General features: G+C 50.4%; 1 long non-coding RNA gene across 1 annotated transcript; it reads right to left on the bottom strand.

Moving 5' to 3' along the window:
* Positions 1–1117: 1117 nt before the first annotated feature.
* LOC119845990 lies at positions 1118–14410 on the bottom strand. Its single transcript, XR_005289749.2, has 3 exons — positions 14225–14410; positions 13886–14016; positions 1118–6639 (listed from the first exon to the last, which is right to left on the bottom strand). It is a non-coding gene; the product is annotated as an uncharacterized LOC119845990 (long non-coding RNA).
* Positions 14411–23063: the final 8653 nt, after the last annotated feature.

The following is a 23063-nucleotide window of genomic DNA, read 5'->3' as shown; positions in this document are numbered from 1 at the left end:
CTTGTGCGAGGGGCTGTACAGAAGGGCTCATCACTTTCATTTTATTCCTGATAAACTGCCTTTCATTCATAGGGGTTTCCTCTCCCCACCCCCCACCACACCAGGAATTAGCTGACATCTTATGACCTGATCCCCTTTGGAAGCAGATTCATACACATGGCAGGAGTTCCCCTGCAGTAAGGAAGGTGTGCACATATCCACTTTTAGAGGAAAGTATTCTGCTTCTGGCAATCCCCCCCGCTGCTAGCGCACTGCACTGCTGCACACCGGGGTCGGCCTGGCTGTTCACCTCTCCTGCCCCGGCCTCATAAGGCTAGATTATCGATTCAGACAGGACCACTGTGAGCACCTCCTCTGACCGGTTTAACACAGGCCACAGGACTTCCCTGAATCAACTCCTGTTGGAATTGAAGCTGATCGTTTATAAAAACCTCCCATCTCGATTTAAACAGCGTCAGTGATGAAGAATCCACCACGATGCTTGGTGAATTGTTCCAATGGCTAATTACACCCCCTCCCCCAACCCAAAATCTGCCCTTTTTTCCTGTCTGAATGTTTCTAGTTTCAGCTTCCAGCCACTAGCTTTCCTTAGACCTTTGTCTTCTAGCAGGACTAGCCCATTATCATAGTTTTATTCCCCACATAGGTACTTCGAGACAGAGATCACGGCACCCCTTAACCTTCGCTTTAAGAAGCTCCTTGCCTCTCAGCATAAGGCAGGTTCCCCCCCATTTAATCGTTCTCATGGCAACTCTCTGCCAATTTTTCCCCTTCCTTCTCGAACTGTGGCACTAGACCTGGCCATGGTATTCCAGCAGCTGTCGTCCCCCCCACCCCACCCCAACCTGGCAGACACCGAGATAAAATAACCACTCGCTCCTGCTTGCAATGCCCATTTATCCATCGGCCAGATGCCACCTCCCCATTTATGCGCGGACACTCGCCCCTTGGGGCTTCCTACTCCAGCGAGTTCAGGTACCACTTATGGCGTCTGCCGGACCCCCGGCTACATCCCTGAACTCCTTGGGCCTCCGGGGAGAGGAACAGCTCCCGGCTCATCACAGCCACGACAACTGTCCCCTAGAGCCGAACAACCCACACGCCAGTCTGATTTTTTTTTTTAAACAAAACTTTATTGGTAATTGTTTCAAATATGTTTACAACAAAGCACACTGTTAAAGAGGAAGTGCGGGCTGGGGGGGTTTCTTTGTTTTTTCCAGTGAAACAAATTTTGTTGGAGGACACAGATGTGTTTCCCAGGGTGAGGCAGACTTCCCCACCTCTTCCTCCTATGTGCCCTCCTCTGATCAGCCTTCTCCACTATAAAAACAGCACAGCATAGGCATATATAAAAAGACCCTACCAAAACTAACACCTCCACTGCACACATAGCTCTCTCCCTGGTGAAAGAATGAACCGCAGGGGACAGATGGGAGTCACCTTGCTAATGGCATGGACTGAAAAATGACCAAACACTGTGGTAGTGAGGGCAGGATAGGAATGTACACAGTGCCTCTGCACTGGTCAGTTTCATTCCTTCGCCAGCAGGGCTAAGATTCTGCAGGTTCTCGGCACTGTGGCAAGACGAAGGGTTAACTGAGGCTCCAATCCCGCAGTTGAGTGTATGGACAGACCCCGACACTAAGCCCCATTGATTTCCAGGGGGATCCCCCCTGTATAATCAATTGCAAGCTTTGGGAGTTCCATTGTAAGCTCTTAGGGGCAGACACTGGTTCATTTCAGGTCCCTACAGAACCCAGGCACAAGGAGTCCTCGGTTGCAATCAATATCTCTGGGGGCTACTGTAATTAAAAAACATTTAACGAGCAGTCAATTCAAATTTGGCCTCCAAAAATGTAAGTTTTGGTTAAACCCGCCAATGCTGTCTAAAAACAAATCCTGAAATATTCCAATTATTTTTGAACTAAGTCCCACTTGAAACAGACGAAGGGTCCCCCACCCCTCTTGCAGCTAGGAGAGCCCTAGAGTGAAACTGACTATAAGCAGGAGTGAAATTGATACTAGTGAGATTTCCTTTGCTTAGCAGATAGACTTACCTATCTCAGGGTTTTATATGGATGCCCAGCTCCCTAGTATCTGAGCAACTTCTATGCAAAAGCAATAGCGGGAACAGGGTAACATTTTCCAAAGGGCTTATAGGCTTTAGGAGCCTGCATGCCATTGACGGTAACTTGTAAATAGTAAATGGCAACCTGGATTTTTAGAAGCCTCTCGTTCTAATAACCCTGAGGTTTTGTAGCCATTCTTTTCCAGCTCAGTGGCCTTTCAGCTGAGAGAGCCCCTTTAAAGACCTATTAACGCATTTCTATTCATGTCAGTTTTGTCAGATGGCACGAATCTGGCATATGAAACTAATTGACTGTGTCTAATTACACAATAGACTAACACACTGACCTGCGCCAGGATAAACACCAGAGGATAGCTGGCTAATGGAGATGTTGTCATACCGCTAATCTTTTGTAACACCTTTCAACAAACTGAGCAAAACCTTAATCTCCTTAATCCTTCCAGGAGGTAGATACTATTCCCTTTTTTATGGGAAGGGACACTGAGGCAGGGAGACATGACCTTGCCCACTGTTGCACAGGAAGTGGAAGAATGGAAAAGAGCACCAAGAAGCCTGACTCTCAGCTCCCCACCCCCAACCACTAGACTCCACTCCTCTCCCAGAGCTGGGAATAGAACCCAGGAGTTCTGATTCTCAGTCCCCTGCTCTAACCACTGGATCCCATTCTCCATCCCAGAGCCAGGAATACCAACTCCCATTCCTTACTCTGACCATAGACTGCGCTCTTGCTCATCAAAATGAATCCAGTTCTCTTGCATCCAATGCAGCAGCAGGAGGTATTATTCAAATACCTGGGACAGGGATCAACCCTGATATACAGAAAGGAAAAAGCATACCACTTAGGACCACAGATCTGGTTAACAAAGCCATTCTCTGTTGAAGGGAAATCAGCGCCTGATTCAAAGCCCAGCAGGGCCCAGCACCAGGGCTCTAGGGACCTGTAATTAGGAGAGATCAGAGTTATCTGGAAGAGAGCTGAGTCTCTTAATCAGAGGGCCAGACTGCTCTTAAAGAGACATGACAAGTTTTAGGCCCAACATTTGTGATTACAGAAACCTAACACACGCCAGCTTGTGGGTAGCAGCTTCCAACCTCATGCTTCACCTTAGAGCCTCTGCCTTTCAAACCAAGTTCAAGTTCTTGTTCCCATCTTCAAGGCCTCCATGGCCTGCGCCAAGGGGGATCTAAATGAGCGTACGACTTTGGCAGAAAGATAATGGCTGACAACTCTACTTCATTGGTGCAATGGCACCTAGCACCACGGTGAAGTTCACCTGTGCAGGAGACAGAGTTTCCTCAGGGTCTGGTTGTAGACTGTGGAACTACCTGCCACATGAACCAGAGACCATCCCAAATCCAGATGCGTTTCTTTGACCTACTGGAACCTCTAAAATGACAAGACACTCCACTGCCCTCAGTTCTCCATCAAGGGAGAGGATGAGAGAACAAGCCACATGAAAGATGTGAAGCCACATCATTTAATGCACGACTGGAAGGCATTCAGATACTGGGGTGATAAGAGCAAAATAAGAACCTAGAGAGGACAGATTAGGCTTGTTTCTGAAATCCCGTTGCAGGATCAGGGCCAGGCCCGTAAGAAAAAAATTGAGTTGCACAAGGCTGGGGTTACAAAACGTCACACAACTTCCCCTATTTGGGGGAAGGGGGCTGGTTTGACAAAACTTTAAAGTCACCACCCCCAAAACCAGCCTCTTCAAATCAACACAGGAGAAATCAGAAACAAAGAGAAATTGACTAATTGAATTTCACCACGCCCCAGAGGCACAAAGGGCATGAATGGTGAAGAGCAGATTAGAGGTTTACAGGGACCGGTCACCTTGGAACGCAGCCAGAATTTAAAAGCAGGCTCTGTCGTCCTGCCATTTGGAGTGTAACTGACAGGGGGTCAGGACTCCTGAAGGCAAAGCTTCCACAGCAGCCAATACTAAGTGCTTTAAAAATGGTCACTACAAGGATCATTTCATCCACTACCAAAATGCAGCCACCTCTGGGGTGAAACAGGGCAGCTGTTTAAGGACACTGTACAACAGCAAAGAGATCCTGAAGCTACAACTGAAAACTCAGGGAGGGAGAATGGCACCGGGGTTAACACCTACACAGATTCTGCCCTTGGTGCCCCAGCGATGATTGTCCTATAGGAACGAACATGCTGACAGCTCCCCCATGGGCTTGTTCCACTCCCCTCAGTCCTTCCTCTTAGCCCAGCATCATCACCTGCCATCATGGATTTAGATTTTAAGCTCTTTGAGGCCCGTTCCCCAGGCCACTAGATGCACGTTAGCAACCTGCCTCAGCCCCACTAGCTTTCCGTACTGGATGCCATTTCTGGCCATGGGAGGGTTTCCACTGGGATGACACCTGACCAGGATGGGGGAAGGGGCGGGGCAAGCTGCGAGCACCACATGAAAGAACTGTCACTAGTACAGCCCCGGGCCTTATTCTGATTCCAGCTACATCCCGTCCTTCTCATGCCCCCAGCTGCTCCAGATCCCGATCTCCCACAGTGTAAACTCCATCTTACCTGGGCAGAACCGAAGAGAATCCACCCCCTCCCCATCCCTCCAGTGCTGGTGGCTGAAGGATTAAATCCAGAGCTTCCCTGCCACTAAGGACTCACTGTCTCTCTCTGGTGAGCACCAAGCAGGTTCCCAAAAAACTGTTTTATTTCCTTTAATGAACCTAGTGGGGAAAGAGGCCCAAGTGGGCAGGTGAAGGGGCTGGAGCGTAAACAATCCAGGGCCTGGCTCCTGATGCGAAGGATCTAATGAAGATCTAATACAACTCGGTCTGGCGCACGTAGCCCACGTTACACCGAGCACCCTGCTAACGATTGCAGGGGCCAGTGCACGACCGTCTTGCCTCTCGCTCGGGCTGGGGAAGAGAGCTGAGTACTGAGACCTTCACTAGAGTGACCGGGGTGGACAGGCCAGGTGGCTGTGGGAGCCAGGGATACGGAGCCCTGAACCCTGACATCCTCCTGCTGGATGGCCGCTGGGCGCAACGAGCTGCCAGGTTTTCACCTCCCATGGGGATTGGTTACAATGATGTCAAGCCTATGATTCGCTGGCACCAACAGGCCCCCACCGGGCCCAGCCACACTGAGCTAGGTGTTATACAACAGAAGCCACACTCCCTCCCCCATAGATCACAACGGCAAGATCACAGCCAAGGCTGCTCGTAGAAACTGGCATAGAGAGGCAGCGCAGCCTAGCGACTAGGGTTCTAACCTTGTGCAAGTCACTGCCTCGCTCCAGGCCTGTTTCCCCTCCCCACTTGGTCTATTTAGACTCTGCACTCTTCAGGGTAGGGACTGCCTCTGACTGGAAGGATGTACAGCACCCTGCACAATGGGGCCTTGAGCTCAATCAGGGCTCAAGAGCTAAATGTAACCAGATGCAGTAGAGGTGAGCTTCGGGTCTCAGAGGGTTAAACTCACAGATGGGCTAAGCAGATCTCAAATGAGCTGACCATTGACCAGAACTGGCTTGTGCCTTGGGATTTCTCCCAGCCACAGCCCAGGATGGCAGGGAAGATCTGGGTGACAGCAGAATTCACCTCCTGCCTTTAAGAGACATGGGTTTAATTGCAACTCAGGTCACAGAACCAGTGCGAAGCCTAGCACAAGCCGCTGGTCTCTGCTGGGGAGAGGCCCCAGGCCCAGAATAGCAGGGGGAGCAGTGGGTTAGGAGGAAGGGGGCACAGCAGAGCTGTGGGGAGGTGGGGGCAGGATCACCGTGTGCCTGCCGTGAGTCATCAGCTACCCTTTGCAGAGAGAAAGGAAGGGACAGACGCTGGCACTTCAAGCCATCAGGGATAATAAGGGAGGGGAGTTGACCACACAGCCTGCCTGGGATCCCCTCCCCAAAATCCCCCCTTTACCATCCACGCTGTGACCCACGGAGGATACTGGCTGCAGTTAGGAGGTCATTGCAGGCAGAGAGGGAGGTCTGGCCTGCCACCTCATGGGGGACTTTGTCCCAGGCAGCAGGAGCAAACACGACCTCTACTTCGACCCTGGCTTGTCCGGCGAGCCGAGGAGAGACCCGAGTCAGCACCGGGCCCAGTGTAGTTCCAGGGAGTGTCTATGGCATTACCACTCCCTCAGCTGCATCGGAGGGGCCAGGTTTATGCCAGGCTGGAGGGCCCCATCGCGCTGCCCAGATCCTCCGGTGACAGCTGTCTTCAAGCTCCCTTGGCGCAGGCTGGTCTGTGCCCATTAGTGCCTATTGCCCCTGGATACAGCAGCGTCTGCCCCCAAGGTGAGCCTTGCCCGGGACTCCTGGGTTCCTGTTTGCCGGTAGAGGTAGATCTGCCAGCGCTGCCAATCCCACTTGCCTGGGGATGGAGGCAGCAACAAGGTGAGGGCAATGCCCCAAAGTGTCCCTTCACTGCCCTGGTATGTGGGGCAGCTGGTTCCAGAAAGCAGCGCCTGCTACCAGCCCTTCCATGGGTTCTGAGCTCTGGGCATGAGGACGCACATCCAGGGAGGGGGTGGGGAGGACAGGGACAGAGCCGATCATGTGGTGGCACTGCAAATAAAGAGAGACAATGTTCACACAGCGATGCTCCAGGGGTCGGTTTATAAACAACAACTGCAGCTTTCCAACCCCACCCACATTGCTCTAACTGGGTTTTTAGCCAATACCCCATCACCCATAATCCCTTGGGGCATCTGGACACTACCCTGATCCACTACTGGAGAAGGAAGAGAGGATCCCCTAACTCCTCCCCTCCCCGACTTCACCCGCCTCACTGTATCTCTTTATCCCCCCTATGACCTATGAAAGCCCTTCTTTATCCTCCCACCCTGAGGATCTCAAAGCAGAACTCCCATGGCATACAATCAACCCCAGTTTACAGGTGGGAAAACTGAGGCAGAGAGAAGGGAAGGAACCATGCTGAAGGTCACATGGCAGAACAGTGGCAAAAGGGGAACCCTAGAACCCAGGAGTCCTGGTTCTCCACACATTCGCTAAGCAATACACCACCCCTCCCTGCCTCGTGCTGGGAATAGCACCCAGGAGTCTTATCTCTAAGCCCCCTGCCCCTTTTCTGCTCTAACTCACTAGATCATGCTCCTCTATAGGGCACCCCACAAAGCAGAGATGCTAAACAGGGATCCTTTATCCAGGCTCCTTGACAGAGACACCCTGGAGTTCTCTCTGGCTTGCCACTGCCAAGCCGGCAATACATGGTGCCACCACTAGGGGTCTCCCCTAAGTTCTGGCCTGGAGCAGCATGGAAGGCAACCTGACCTAACCCTGCTACTATCCACACACAAACACCTCTGACCCAAGTTGGGAGGGGCTAGCCGGCCAAGTGGGGGTGGGAGATGGAGCCCAGGGGCCAGCTGGCCTAGCTGGCGGCATGGTAGGGGTTAGGCTCTGCTTTTACTTGAGCTGGAACCCACTCACTCTGCAGAGGCTAAACCCTCGTGTGCCGACAGTCCCCCAGGGCCTTCTCACAATTCCTCTGCAGGGCAGACAACTTCTCCCGCGATGGCCAAGGAAAGAATCTGAGCATCTCAGCACAAAGAGCCCTGGGATTTTTCCCCGGAACAAGTGCAGAGCCAGAGAGGACACAGTTACTCAAACGGCTTTGCAGGGTGGCTGCTCAGACCCAGACTAGGCTACGGGGGAACTGATCAGCCTGGCTAACTCGGGAGCAAAGACCCACCCGTAGGCTCCCAGGAGCTGGCTTAGCTCTGAGAAACTTGCAATTGACCAGCACAAGACCAAAGCTAGCCAGGTCCAGAGGGAGTCCAAGGGGTTGTGACAACCACTGTACCACTGCAGGTATCAGTAAAGCTATTGCTACATGGATATCTTCCAAAGGAATTGCATGTTCCATTAAATAGTTATTCCCCACCCTTGCCTCAACCAGTGGTTCAAGGCGATAAGTTGAAGATAAACATGTGTCTCTCTGACAGTAAGCCTTGTTTCTTCTCCTTCTCTCTCTTCTCTTTACAGATGAGGCTGCAGGTAAGACCTGTGACCCGTGACCGTCCCTGGCTGCCACTCAGATGGACAGCCTGGAGGGTGTGTCCAGGGCCGCCTTTTACAGGCTTGCTTACGAAACCCCTTAGAAAAGGCGGGAAGCCCTTCTGGGAAACCCCTTAGAAAAGGCGGGAAGCCCTTCTGGGAAACCCCTTAGAAAAGGCGGGAAGCCCTTCTGGGAAACCCCTTAGGAAAACTGGTTCTGACTGGAACTTGTTTACAACTTCCAGGAGAACTAAAAGAGCGGGAAAATGGACCTATCGTGCAAAACTCCATTTTGAAAACCATATGGATTCCTGTCGTAGGAAAGTGAGCCCTACCTAACAGAGGCTGGCAGAGTCTTCGTGAACAGAGTGATCAGAACAGAAATTTGACAATACTTAAATTATTTTAATCCCAAAGCTGTTAATAATCAGAGGCCGGATTCTGCCACGCTCATTTACATCAGTTAGTACTTTATTTCATGAGTAGTGCTCATGTAATAAGATAATTCCATGTAAGTGTGATGGCCACCATCTTGGGGACCTCCAGAGTTAAGAGCACAAGATGCTAGAGCTTAAGCTAGAGAAACATGGCTCTGTAGCTGGGACCTGTCGCAGCTCATATGCTCTGTGGCTCGGTAGAGTAGGACCTGTAACACACACTCACTGCTGGGTTACAGAAAGGTGGGAAAATCAGGCCCCATGACTGGCTGTGTGGGTGTGCAATGGAAACAGAGGATACAAAAAGCCCTTCCTCCCTCTCGTGTATCTACCAGCACAGCTGAAAGGGCCAAGAACTTATACCTCAAACATAAGGGCTGAAGGAGTACTAGCACCACCAGTAGCAATACAAAATCCAAAGGGGCCTGAATTAGGCCTGATGCCTTTCTGCACCGGCTGATGAGTGTAGCCAGCATAGCCAGCCCTAAGCCTCTAAAAAGGAAAGGCGGGAGCCACATCTCAACTCCCAGCCAGAGCCCGTATGTGCTCCACCACTAGAGGCCCTGATGCAGCAAGCCACCCCTGTACAGCAAAACAAAACTACTTCCCACACGGCATTAGGATAGCAAACGATAAAAGAGAAAGATAAGAACTTGCTATAACAGGGGTTCTCAAACTTCATTGTACCACGATACCCTTCTGACAACAAAAATTACTATATGACCCCAGGAGGGAGAACCGAAGCCTGAGCCCACCCAAACCCTAGCTCCCCTGGGCCATAAGGGGCCAAAGTCAAAACCCAAGGGCTTCAGGCCCAGGCAGGGGTGGGGGGACCTGTAACCTGATCTCAGGGCTGAAGCCCAAGTCTGAGCCCTGCTGCCCAAGGCTCAGGCTTGGGCTTCAGCCCTGGGCCCCAGCAAGTCTAACTCCAGTCCTGGCAACCCTATTAAAAAGGGGTTCCGACCCACAGTTTGAGAACCGCTGTGCTATAACATGCACTGATTATTGCTGATACTTGGTTTCCTCACAAAGACATGCACAAGGTTACATGGAACTCACCAGATGGTTAAACCACAAACCAGACTGACCACATGTCAGGAGACCGGGTTGTAGGCGGTCAGCCATAGTGGTCAGAGTGGGAGTCATGCTTAGTGGTGAGTGTCCAAATGCCAAAAGCAGGGGATTGAGACAGGGCCAAAACCAAGAAGGAGGTTCAAAGATTAGAACTAGAGTCAGAATCCAAATGCCAGAGCCAAGAATCAAGTAGGGTGACCAGACAGCAAATGTGAAAAATCGGGATGGGGTGGGGGGTAATAGGAACCTATATAAGAAAAAGACCCCCCAAATCAGGGCTGTCCCTATAAAATCGGGACATCTGGTCACTCTCGAATCAAGAGAGAGTCGGAGTCAGGAATCAGAGCCAAGGGTCAGAGCCAGATCACCGGGGGCAGGGAAGACAGGAGCAGGGCTGGTTCTGAGGCAGGAGCAAGGCTGGGTGTAGGACAGGATCTGGGCTGAAGCTGTGGAGGAGCAGAGGAAAAGCAGGGCTTGGCAAGAGCTGAGCACAGGGAGGCAGAGAATCACTGAGCACCCATCGAGTGACTGCTGCTGCTGAGTTTAAGAACCAGACAGCTAACGTCTTCAGCCAATCAGGTAGGGTGGTCCAAGAGGACAGTGTCGGAGGATCGTGCCGTGGTGAAGGTGAGCGGAGCTTCATCATTGTGGGCTTGCTTCTGGACAGCACCGTGCCTCATGGTGCCGGAGGTCTATCTTGGCTGGTGGAAACCTGCAGTGCCATCATGGCAATCAAGTCCCTGGCCACCTCAAACGTATCCAGGATGGAAGGGAGCTCCAGCTCCTCCATCTGGCACTCTCAAGCAGGAGAATCCAATGGCACCAGACTTGACCTCTGCAGGCCCAAAGTCGACGGTGCTGATCCCTGTGCAGGACGCATGCCGCTTATGCTGTCAGACCCAGTGCTCTATTTATCTTCTTGTGCTGCTTATGTGGCACCAGTGAGTGCGAGCGGTGCTACGTGGCCGCTGCAGGCTTCAGCACCGGGGAGTGACAGTGCTATGGGTCTCTATGCCTACAGTCCTTCCTCGGTGCCGTAGTTTCTCTAACAGAGGCCAGAGCGCTGCGCACAGAGGTGCTTAATGCCAAGTCCCGCTAGCCCAGAGTTTAAGCCTGAAGTCCCTTTCTTTCTTTGTTCTCAGGCAGAGAACTTTACAGATCTTGAAGTGACCTGTTTGATGTGCCTCCCCCAGACATTTTAGGCAGGAGTCGTGGGGGTCGCCCATTGACATCAGCTTGTGGCAGGTCCTGCATGGCTTAAACTCTTGGGATGGAGGCATGTGCCAAACCCCAAGAGGGAAGGGAATTGGGGTTGGGGGAACCCACCACTTCTATCTAACTAATTACTGAAAACTAACACTAACTAATTAACTATTTACAGGTTAACAGAAAGTTCAATCACTAGGGGAAATGTTTGCGGAGGCTAGAGAGACATATAGATCCAACTACCGTCACAGGCAGTAAAAACGAATTGAAGGTTCTTCCTCTCCTTGAACTTGAGCCTGCTATGGTGTCATTATCCTGTGTTTGTGGCATCACACTATTGTCATGGAAAAGAAAATGTAGTAAATTCAGCATTATTGCGTAACGGCAGCTTCTAGCAGGACTCCTGAGAGTTTTCTCAGTATTAAATGACTTGCCTGAAATGTGTCAGGCTCTGTGTGCTCACTTTTTCCCCACTAGTAAGATGGGATGACTTGTCTCACACAGGTGCTCTTGGGAATGCTTCTAAAGCACTCTGGAGACTAAAACAGCTGGACTAGTGTTATTAAAAAGGGTAAAGGAAATGGGATTTAATTCTAATCCTGCTGAGATCACTTTCCAGTGTCCAAAGGGTACCTTTTCAGTGAGCCTCTTTTAAATGAGACTTTTTCTGTCGTCGGCTAGTGATAGAGATAGCGTGAATAGAGCTTAGCTGAATATTGGGGATAGAAGGCCTGTTTCTTGATTGAGAAGCTGTACCCTCTGCTATACAGACTGACTACACCTTGACTTCCCAGCGAAGGTGTGGTGATCTCCTTTCAGATGAATTTTCCCATGACCTGTATTTAAGGCTTTGCTGAAGTTTCAAGGGAAGGATGATAAGAACCAGTCTTCAGCTATTTTTGCTGGCAGGGTGGTGATTTGAAGAGAGCACTCTCCTTCTGTAGGAAAAGCTTTACAGGCAGTGGCATAGCTAGGACAGGGAAACTGGGCGGGCAATGACGGGGGGGTTGGGGGTAGGGAGACCTGCCTCCCCCACCATCTCCAGCCGTCCTTTACTGCTCAGCAGGCACCTGACAATGAGGCTGCCTGGGGGAGGGTGGGGGTGTACCTTGTAAGGGCAGGGCTGGAGACCAGGGCAGCAGCATGTGGCGCTGGCAGGAGCGGGACACGGATGGACACTGACCCGGTGTTGGGAGTCCCAGCCTGTGGATTCAGGGGGCTCCAGCCCTGATTTGGGTGGGCCTGGATGCCAAGTGTGTGGGCCGCAGCCCACTCAGGCCCACCCATGGCTACAGCCCTGTCAGGTGCTTGCTGATTCCTAATCTAATGCACAGATTAATGGTAAAGCTGCCCTGCATTAGGGTTTCATTGTGGGGAAATCTGCCAAGTTCTTTGAGTGCTTGCTCATGTCGATTCCAAGTAGGTGTGTGTATGCCACGTGCATACTCGTAGGAAGGTTTTTCCTCTAGAAGTACCTGTTGGGTCAGCTGTGGAGCCCCCAGAGCTGCGCCTTCATGGCAGTGTATATAGGTTCCTGCCGACTCGGATCCCACCTTGTGAGCCTCCCTGTCCACACCTGGTGCACCTGGCATGGAGGGGCAGGATTCTGGGGTGTTTCTGGGGCAGACCTGATCCTTGCATTGTGTCAGGGTTGGGGGCAGCCTCACCCGAGAGTCCATGTCCCCGCTGTGGGGGGAGAGGGCGTGGCTGCAGAATGATGTCCCACCTCTGTGCAGTCAGTGGCTTGTTCTCTCCAAGCCATGCTGGAACCTCCACATTTAATTGACAAATAAAATTTGCAGAATTTTAAAATATTGTGCACAGAATTTTTCATTTTGGGGTGCAGAATGCCCTCAGGAGTACTGGGCTCACACCTACAAGGCAGTACCATGGCTGAAACAGAGCACTCCAACTAAAGGTACTGCAGCCATGATGCAGATCCACTTCTGCTATTACAGATTCACACGCTGTCAAATTGTTGTGTTCAGCTGTACAACAAAAAGATTTCACCGGAGTTGACGTGATAGCCCTACTCATGGTGCTTTCCATAGCCACGCAGGAGAACAAAACTTGTTTTCTCGCCTCCTTCTATATGACACTTAGTCCCAGTTATCACTAGGCCGCTTCTCTACAAATCCCTTTAAATGCATGGACATCAAAATGCATGCAATTGTTTCAAGAGCTCTAGTTCTCAATTACAGATATAAATTAAGCACCTCGTTTTCCTTTCCACAATATGCAGAAAATTGTTTCCCCCCACCCCCTTCCAAAACCTAGACATTTATTTCCAAATCAGCATGAATGAGATCTAGCATAAAGCACGTTCCATTTTCTGAGAGCTTGCCTAAATACCCATTTCTGTTCCCACTTTTTTGTCATTGACTTTAATGGAAGTGGATTGGGCTCTAAACTAATAATCTACATTGAATGATAATCACTAGTCTCATAATTTAAAACCAAATTAAGCCCCCCTAACCTGATCACCTTTGATTGAGTAAACAATTTAGATGCCAACTTGAAAAAATCCTTTCTAGAATACTAAAGAAAATAAATGCAAAGCCTAACTTTCCAGCTGAACCAATAGTAACTTTTATCTTATAAGGAATATTGGTTGTGAGCCAATTTTCAATTAATTTGCAAACCATTTTCATGAACTCTAGCCTAACCTACAATGAACAATATCTTACATATTTAGTGAAGATTAATTGTAAACAGGTTCCTTGATCAATTTTACACTTATTCCATACAGACATTCAATTTTAAATAATTTTAGCAGACAACTATATCAGTAAAGGACAATCAAGAAAAATCTTTTTTTTTTAAAAATCAGTCAATAAAAATGTCAGAACATGATATCAAAGTTTCAAAACATTTCTAGAGACAAAAATATACCCAGACCATCTTACAAAACCTCAGACAGCAATACATAAGTCAGTCTGTCATAGCTTTACGTGAACAAATATTACAGTCAAATTATAAGTCTCCTCCTGGCTCAGGTTAACCAAAATATGCTGTTTACTGTTCAATACCTTCACTTTACATAGCTCAAGCTTCCAATGAGAAGGTCAATTACTTACTGGGATAATAAATGCCAAGGTTTTGCCTGATTCAGTCTTTGCAGCTCCAAGTACATCTTTACCTGGCAATGACAAGCCTATGATCTGCCTCTGTATCTCAGTTACCATGTGATACTGTGCTTCTTGCAAACCTAGTATTTGGGAGTGAAAAAAAAAAGATTCTCACTTTTTGCCTTGGATAATGATACATTTTCCCATAAGGAAAAATACTGCAGGTGGCAACATTATCTTGGAACTCTGATCTTTAAAAACAAAAACTCCTGAAACAGCCAATGAAGAAGACTGGTGAAAATTGGTCTTTTATTCAAATACTTTCCGAAGAACTGTTGGTGTACTTACCTTTCAGTGTTTTCTTTGACAATGGGAAATCTGAAAATCTTTCAGTTTCATTTGGGCTGATCTGAAACAAAAGGATTTAATCAGTGCTAGAATATAAGAATACTATGGGATTTAAATGATAGCCTTTTTGTTTGCTGGTAACATTGGTAGAATTTTTAGTGGGTTAATTCTAGGAGTACCCGGCAGTCAACCTCAACCAGCTCACTGGAGGTAAAAGATCTCCACCCAGGCATAGTTTGACTTCTACATTTGCGGGGCCAGCTTCAGTCAGGCCAACAGGACTCTGCATGGAGGGGGGGCAAATTCCACAACTGTGGAGGCCTGCAGTTTGGAGGGGAGGGGCGACCCTCCCACCCCACAAACTACACCCTTGCATCTACGTGAGGTTTATCTAACCCTGACAATTTTTCCTAATCTAGACACATTTTAAAATGTGCAAAATGGAGCAAAATATGCACTTAACATGGCTCTATTATGTACAGTAGCAGTTCAATCTAAGGTCTTTCAGAGACATCCAATTGTAACGATAATCTAAGATACCTAATCAAGGTTTAAGCATTCCATATGCTACTTGCAAAAAGCCCAGGGCATGACATGCAATTAAATGTTCATACTAAATAGATGATAAAACAGTATCAAACCTAAGAGCAGAATTTCTCTAGATTTTTCTGAAGCTCTCCCACCACTGGGGACCCTCTGCTTCTCTCCCTCCCCCATCCCCTGGCCCCCTCTGCTTCTCCACCTCCACCCCCCGACTGACCCCTTCTTTGCCTGCCCCACCCTCAGACACTCTAATGCAGTGGAGGAAATTGACCGCAGGAGCTGGAGGAGGGCACCTGCATGGCGCAGCAGGTAAGAGCTGTGACTGGAGCTGGGTATGAACCGTGAGCAGACCTATGGTACGGAACTCGGGATGGGAGTGACCCTCCACCCTCCCTAAATGGCAGCCTTGGCCAAGGCTCCCACGGCTTCCCCATAGCTGCTTGTGTCTTCCCCACACCTTTGCAGGGCGGGCACAGCAACGGGGGTAAGAATCGCGCACTGGCTGTATGGAGGTGGGAGATCACCCTGAAGCCCCCCACCTCCCCTGAGACATGGACTCAGAGGTGAGGCTGCACCCGACCCTGACACAGTGCCAGGGCTGAGCCTCCCCAGAAACACGCAGGGACTCTGTCCATCTGCACTGAGCTGTAATGTAACTATAGCCTAAAAAGCAAAACTCAGAGAGAGAAGGGAAGAAGCAGCTGATAGGGATGGGAGAGAATGGGGATGGATGGATGGAGAGAATGGTATTGGTTCCCTCTAACAAGACAGCAGGGATGGGTTTGTGTCTTGGAGAGAAGAAGGTTTCCATTCTTCTCAGCAGACTGGGAAACCATCAAATTAAAGGTTTCAGAGTAGCAGCCGTGTTAGTCTGTATTCGCAAAAAGAAAAGGAGTACTTGTGGCACCTTAGAAACTAAAAAATGTATTAGAGCATAAGCTTTCGTGAGCTACAGCTCACTTCATCGGATGCATTTGGTGGAAAAATTAAAGAGGCACTTTGTAGTTGAGTCTAACAGAAAAATGTGTGAGTCTCAAATAACATTCAGGGACAACACCTGAGCAGGAAGCCCTTCTCCTCCACCAGTAGTGAAGTAAAGGGCATGGGATTTGGCATTCCCACTATAGAACAGCCCTTGGACTCCACTGCATATGAAAGGAATCATTTGAAGCAAACTCTGGTTAGTAGGTTTAGTCCTCTGGTTATCAGATGTGTGGCTGTGACTATTGATAACACTTGTTATCATAGAATCATAGAATCATAGAATATCAGGGTTGGAAGGGACCCCAGAAGGTCATCTAGTCCAACCCCCTGCTCAAAGCAGGACCAAGTCCCAGTTAAATCATCCCAGCCAGGGCTTTGTCAAGCCTGACCTTAAAAACCTCTAAGGAAGGAGATTCTACCACCTCCCTAGGTAACGCATTCCAGTGTTTCACCACCCTCTTAGTGAAAAAGTTTTTCCTAATATCCAATCTAAACCTCCCCCATTGCAACTTGAGACCATTACTCCTCGTTCTGTCATCTGCTACCATTGAGAACAGTCTAGAGCCATCCTCTTTGAAACCCCCTTTCAGGTAGTTGAAAGCAGCTATCAAATCCCCCCTCATTCTTCTCTTCTGCAGACTAAACAATCCCAGCTCCCTCAGCCTCTCCTCATAAGTCATGTGCTCTAGACCTCTAATCATTTTCGTTGCCCTTCGTTGTACTCTTTCCAATTTATCCACATCCTTCCTGTAGTGTGGGGCCCAAAACTGGACACAGTACTCCAGATGAGGCCTCACCAGTGTCGAATAGAGGGGAACGATCACGTCCCTCGATCTGCTCGCTATGCCCCTACTTATACATCCCAAAATGCCATTGGCCTTCTTGGCAACAAGGGCACACTGCTGACTCATATCCAGCTTCTCGTCCACTGTCACCCCTAGGTCCTTTTCCGCAGAACTGCTGCCGAGCCATTCGGTCCCTAGTCTGTAGCGGTGCATTGGATTCTTCCATCCTAAGTGCAGGACCCTGCACTTATCCTTATTGAACCTCATTAGATTTCTTTTGGCCCAATCCTCCAATTTGTCTAGGTCCTTCTGTATCCTATCCCTCCCCTCCAGCGTATCTACCACTCCTCCCAGTTTAGTATCATCCGCAAATTTGCTGAGAGTGCAATCCACACCATCCTCCAGATCATTTATGAAGATATTGAACAAAACGGGCCCCAGGACCGACCCCTGGGGCACTCCACTTGACACCGGCTGCCAACTAGACATGGAGCCATTGATCACTACCCGTTGAGCCCGACAATCTAGCCAGCTTTCTACCCACCTTATAGTGCATTCATCCAGCCCATACTTCCTTAACTTGCTGACAAGAATGCTGTGGGAGACCGTGTCAAAAGCTTTGCTAAAGTCAAGAAACAATACATCCACTGCTTTCCCTTCATCCACAGAACCAGTAATCTCATCATAAAAGGCGATTAGATTAGTCAGGCATGACCTTCCCTTGGTGAATCCATGCTGACTGTTCCTGATCACTTTCCTCTCCTCTAAGTGCTTCAGGATTGATTCTTTGAGGACCTGCTCCATGATTTTTCCAGGGACTGAGGTGAGGCTGACTGGCCTGTAGTTCCCAGGATCCTCCTTCTTCCCTTTTTTAAAGATGGGCACTACATTAGCCTTTTTCCAGTCATCCGGGACTTCCCCCGTTCGCCACGAGTTTTCAAAGATAATGGCCAAGGGCTCTGCAATCACAGCCGCCAATTCCTTCAGCACTCTCGGATGCAATTCGTCCGGCCCCATGGACTTGTGCACGTCCAGCTTTTCTAAATAGTCCCTAACCACCTCTATCTCTACAGAGGGCTGGCCATCTCTTCCCCATTTTGTGTTGCCCAGCACAGCAGTCTGGGAGCTGACCTTGTTAGTGAAAACAGAGGCAAAAAAAGCATTGAGTACATTAGCTTTTTCCACATCCTCTGTCACTAGCTTGCCTCCCTCATTCAGTAAGGGGCCCACACTTTCCTTGGCTTTCTTCTTGTTGCCAACATACCTGAAGAAACCCTTCTTGTTACTCTTGACATCTCTTGCTAGCTGCAGCTCCAGGTGCGATTTGGCCCTCCTGATATCTTTCCTACATGCCCGAGCAATATTTTTATACTCTTCCCTGGTCATATGTCCAACCTTCCACTTCTTGTAAGCTTCTTTTTTATGTTTAAGATCCGCTAGGATTTCACCATTAAGCCAAGCTGGTCGCCTGCCATATTTACTATTCTTTCGACTCATCGGGATGGTTTGTCCCTGTAACCTCAACAGGGATTCCTTGAAATACAGCCAGCTCTCCTGGACTCCCTTCCCTTTCATGTTAGTCCCCCAGGGGATCCTGGCCATCTGTTCCCTGAGGGAGTCAAAGTCTGCTTTCCTGAAGTCCAGGATCCGTATCCTGCTGCTTACCTTTCTTCCCTGCGTCAGGATCCTGAACTCAACCAACTCATGGTCACTGCCTCCCAGATTCCCATCCACTTTTGCTTCCCCCACTAATTCTACCCGGTTTGTGAGCAGCAGGTCAAGAAAAGCGCTCCCCCTAGTTGGCTCCCCTAGCACTTGCACCAGGAAATTGTCCCCTACGCTTTCCAAAAACTTCCTGGATTGTCTATGCACCGCTGTATTGCTCTCCCAGCAGATATCAGGAAAATTAAAGTCACCCATGAGAATCAGGGCATGCGATCTAGTAGCTTCCGTGAGTTGCCGGAAGAAAGCCTCATCCACCTCATCCCCCTGGTCCGGTGGTCTATAGCAGACTCCCACCATGACATCACTCTTGTTGCACACACTTCTTATGATCATATGGTGCCTTTTATCCAGAAGAATTTCAGTGCTTTACACATGGTATTATTTTATCCTTTGCTGACTTGCAGCCAGCCCTTGGATGGAACATGTCCGTCAATCTTCACTACATGTAGGGTGAAGCGCAGAGTAATCTATCTATTTGAGACTGCTGTGTGGCCCTGAATGTATGCTTTCCTCGGTTAGGCTTGTTTCACTCTTGTGAGCAAAACCCATAATTGGTGGTGTATTCTTGTATTGGGTTTTGTCACGGTTATGATGGAGCACACTATGAGATCGAATACAGCAGTGATAAACTTTCTGTTATTACTAGGGCCCTACCAAATTCACAGTCCATTCTGGTCAATTTCACGGCCATAGGATTTGAAAATAAGACAATTTCACATTTTTTGGATGTTTACTCCTGAAATTTCAGGGTGTTGTAATAGTAATGGTCCCAATCCAAAAGGGGATGGGGGAAGGTTGCAAGGATGCTCTAGGGGCATTGCAGGATTGACACCCTCACTTCCGTGCTGCCTTCAGCAGGGATGGAGACCCCCTGTATCCAGACCTACCCCCCACAGAGCCCCACCCCCTGCACCTGGATCTCTGCTGAGCTCCTCCTTCCTGCATCCAGACCCATGCCCTGACTGGCCCCAACCCCCTGCACCTGGACCATCCCGCTGAGCCCCCCAGCACCTGGACCCCTGTGCTGAGTCCTCAGCACCCAGACTCCCCTGCTGAACCCCAACCACCTTCATCTGGACCCACTGCCCAGTCCCTTTCCCCCTGCACCCGGAACCCTCACTTCTGAGTCCCGGCCTGCGACCAACACGCGCAAACTAGGGCCCGCAGGATCGGCCCGTCCGGCCTGCATGAGCTCCCGGCCAAGGAGGCGAGCCCCGGCCGCTCCCCCGACTCCGACCCATCCAACGGCCCCTGCTCCCTGACTGCCCCGGCGGGGGGCTCAGGCTGCCGGACAGGACGTGGCCACACTATGTCCGGCCTGCAGGACCGTCCTGTCCAATGCCCGGTCCTCCCCCGCTGCCTCCCCTCCCCCGGAGCCACGCCGCTCGCGCTCCGTCGGCTGCGCCTGCCAGGGAGCGTTGCAGCGGCGGGGCCGGCTCTAACGAGCGGGGGGGGGTGGGACTGGAAAGGGGCAGGGGCACTCAGGGAGCAGGGGGCGTTGGATGGGGCGGGGACTCAGGGGGAGGGCGGTCAGGTGACGGGGGTCCCGGGCGGCAGTTGGGGCTAGGGTGTGGATAGGGGTCAAGGCGGTCAGGAGACAGGGAGTGGTTGGAGAGGTGTGGGAGTCCTGGGGGGCCTCTCAGGGTGCGGGGGTGTGGATAGGGGACGCAGGGGGTTGGGTAGCGGGGGTCTCTAGAGGGAGTGGTCAGGGGACAAGGAGCAGGGGGTGTTGGATGAGTCGGGGATTCTGAGGGGTGCTGCTGCCTAGCTCTGCTGTGGGTCAAGGACCAGGAAACTTGCTAGGGAATGGGCACTCATGCAGCCCATGGAACTAACCTAGGGGCGGCTGTGTGGGAGGAGCCCAGCTGGGCTGTGCCAGGCACCCTGTGTCTTAGTGCATGTGCAGCAATGCTGATGCACTGACAGCCAGGTGAGAGCATAGCCTGGGTATTGGGGCTGCTGCTCACAGCTGGTGTGGACACGCTGCCTCCTTTGCTATGGGAGAGACATGCCTGGCAGTTCCCATGCCAGACGCCCTGCGGCAGCTCTCAGCAGGAGCCTCCCTTTCGACAGTGCTGCAGCTGCATTTCCTGCTCCTGCGGCTGCTGTAAGGTCAGATGCTGGTTCCTAATGGGGAGCATCTGGCAGGGCCTGTTCTGCTGGAGCCAGTCACCAGGGCAAAGTGTACTTGGCAAAGAATTGAAAAGAGAAAATGGCAGAATGAATGCCAAGCCTGATACCAGTGCTTCTGGGAATGCCAGCCTGGGCCCCCAACTACAGCTAATGTGGGTGGCAGATCTCATGCCTTCAGAAGCCTGTGTGTGACCAACTCCCGCTTCTGTCTGAATAGCGGCATGCAATGCTGTCAGCCCCTCTGGGGGTGCAGTCAGCATCCATCTCACAGTTGTCTTGTGGCTGATCTGCCCAGCATGGGGGCTGCTTCACTGGGGTGTTGAGTTCCTTCCTTTGCCCAGCATCAGCTCTCACTGAGGCTGTTGGCCCTCTGGAGCATCCTCCTTTGCACCTAGCTTGCAGCCGAAGGCACAAACCTTGTGCAGAGGCGCAAGTTGACACCTCACTGCCTCCCACGGGGCATTGCCATCCTGTGCAGGGGTGAGGTCGCTCCCTGAGCAGTTCTCGTCACAGGTCGCTGCTCCCCACTTGGAGTCTCTTTTTTGCATTGCCCTTCTCAGCTAATGTTTTGTGTGTGGACGCAGCCCTTAATCTGAGCAAAGACCTGGACTCTGCAGCTCCAGGCCAGGCCATGATTGAAGAGATGCCATCAGTGTGGGGCTCGCACCAGCTGCTGGGCAAGAGGAACCCTGGTTTTGATCCCACCTGGCAGTTTCTGTGGTCCTAGACAGCAGCAGGGGCAGGTTCAGGAAGCTGGGTGTTCTGCACTTGTCAGACTCTACACTGAGCTCTGGGAGCGGGCGGGAAGAGTAGGCAGGTAGGTAGGTGGGTGGGTTTGTGTGGGGGGGGTATGTCTACACAGCAGTGAAACCCACACCTGGCCTGGGTCAGCTGACTTGGGCTGAGGGGCTATAAAACTGCTAGCTGGGGGACCTGTGCTCTGCTTCCCTGCAGAGAGGTGGGGGAAATCTCCTCCTCGGTTGCTAGGTGTGACCATACCATACCATACCATACCATACATAGAGACATTATGGTATCTTCTGTTTCATTATCTATCCCTTTCCTAATGGTTGCTAACATTCTGTTTGCTTTTTGACTGCTGCTACACATTGAGCAGATGCTTTCAGAGAACTATCCACAGTGACCCCAGGATCTTTCCTGAGTGGTAACAGCTCATCATTGATATGATAAACCCCCCTCATTTTATATGTATAGTTGGGATTATGTTTTCCAATGAGCATTACTTTGCACTTACCAACATGGAATTTCATCTGCCATTTTGTGCCCAATCACCCAGTTGTCTGAGATTCCTTTGTAATTCTTCACGATCTGCTTTGGACTTATCTGTCTTGAGTAAGTTTCTACCATTTGCACATTTTGCCATATCACCATTTATCCCCTTTTCCAGATCATTTATGAATATGTTGAACATCACTAGTCCCAGTACAGATCCCTGGGAGACACCACTATTTACCTCTCTTCATTCTGAATATTGACCATTTATTCCTATCCTTTGTTTCCTGTCTTTTAAGTTACTGATCCATGAGAGGACTTTTCCTCTTATCCCATGACTGCTTACTTTGCTTAGGACCCCCACCAAAGGCTCTTTGTCAAAGGCTTTCTGAAAGTCCAGGAACCTCATGTCTCCTACTTTGCCCATGAACATTTTAACCCTTCTGGACCCATTGGGTAACAGTGTGAAGTACAGAGGGAAACTGAGGCATGCATAGGCTTAATTAAAAATATTACAGAAAATTCCCACTTCATTTCGCTCTGGTAGTTTTAAACCTGATGCTGTACATGGAAACGTGTCCAATTGTCTCTCAGGCATGGGCCATACCCCTTGTGTGCTCCTTTCTCCCCAATATCACACTTGTGAGAGAGCACTCCCAAGCAGAGCACAGCTGGACACCTGGGAACAGAGATGAGCCTCCCCTGAGCACAGTCAAGGTCACTGACTCTCAGGAGAACTGGTGGCTTTCTTAAGGTCCCAGCTCTTGGAGTCATGTGAATTTGTGAAAAGAAAAGGATTACTTGTGGCACCTTAGAGACTAACAAATTTATTTGAGCATAAGCTTTCGTGAGCTACAGCTCACTCTAACACGGCTGCTACTCTGAAACCTGTGAATTTGTGAGAATTTCAGCTTTTGCTTAGCCAATGAAATCAGTGTCTAGCGCTCACAGCTGAGGAGTACGGTCCAGCGGCTCCGTGGAGGGATGAATAAAGAACCCAAACTGATCAGTTTTGTAATCCCATGATTTTGGGGCCTCAATTCTGAGCTCTGAAGCTGGTGACGCTGCATAGATGGTGGGCTCTATGTGCCTATGAGCTCCAAAGTACGCTAGTAACAACCAGCACAGAGATCTCCTCTGAAGTAGCTGACACTGCTGCAAGGCTTAACTGAGCCATTGGGTGGGAAAGGGTGGGTTGTGGGGGGGGATGCTGGGTGGGGCAGGGCAGGCTGGAGAGAGTGAGGTGACAAGTGGAGAAGACTGACTGGGCAGGGGGGAGGGAAGGCTGGCTGAGGGTGGCAGGGAAGGCTTGTGGGGAAGGGGATGGGGCGGCGGCAGCAGCAGGTGCTGGGAGGAGGGTGGCAGGCACTAGGTGGGAAGTTGAGAGGGTGTTGGTTGCGGGAGGCTGGGTTGGGGGAAGCAGGTGCTGGGTGGGA

This window comes from Dermochelys coriacea, chromosome 20 (genome assembly GCF_009764565.3).
Source record: "Dermochelys coriacea isolate rDerCor1 chromosome 20, rDerCor1.pri.v4, whole genome shotgun sequence".
Lineage (NCBI taxonomy): Eukaryota > Metazoa > Chordata > Testudines > Dermochelyidae > Dermochelys > Dermochelys coriacea.
The sequence above is the reverse complement of the archived record's forward strand: the minus strand, read 5'-3'. Positions and strand labels throughout refer to the sequence as shown.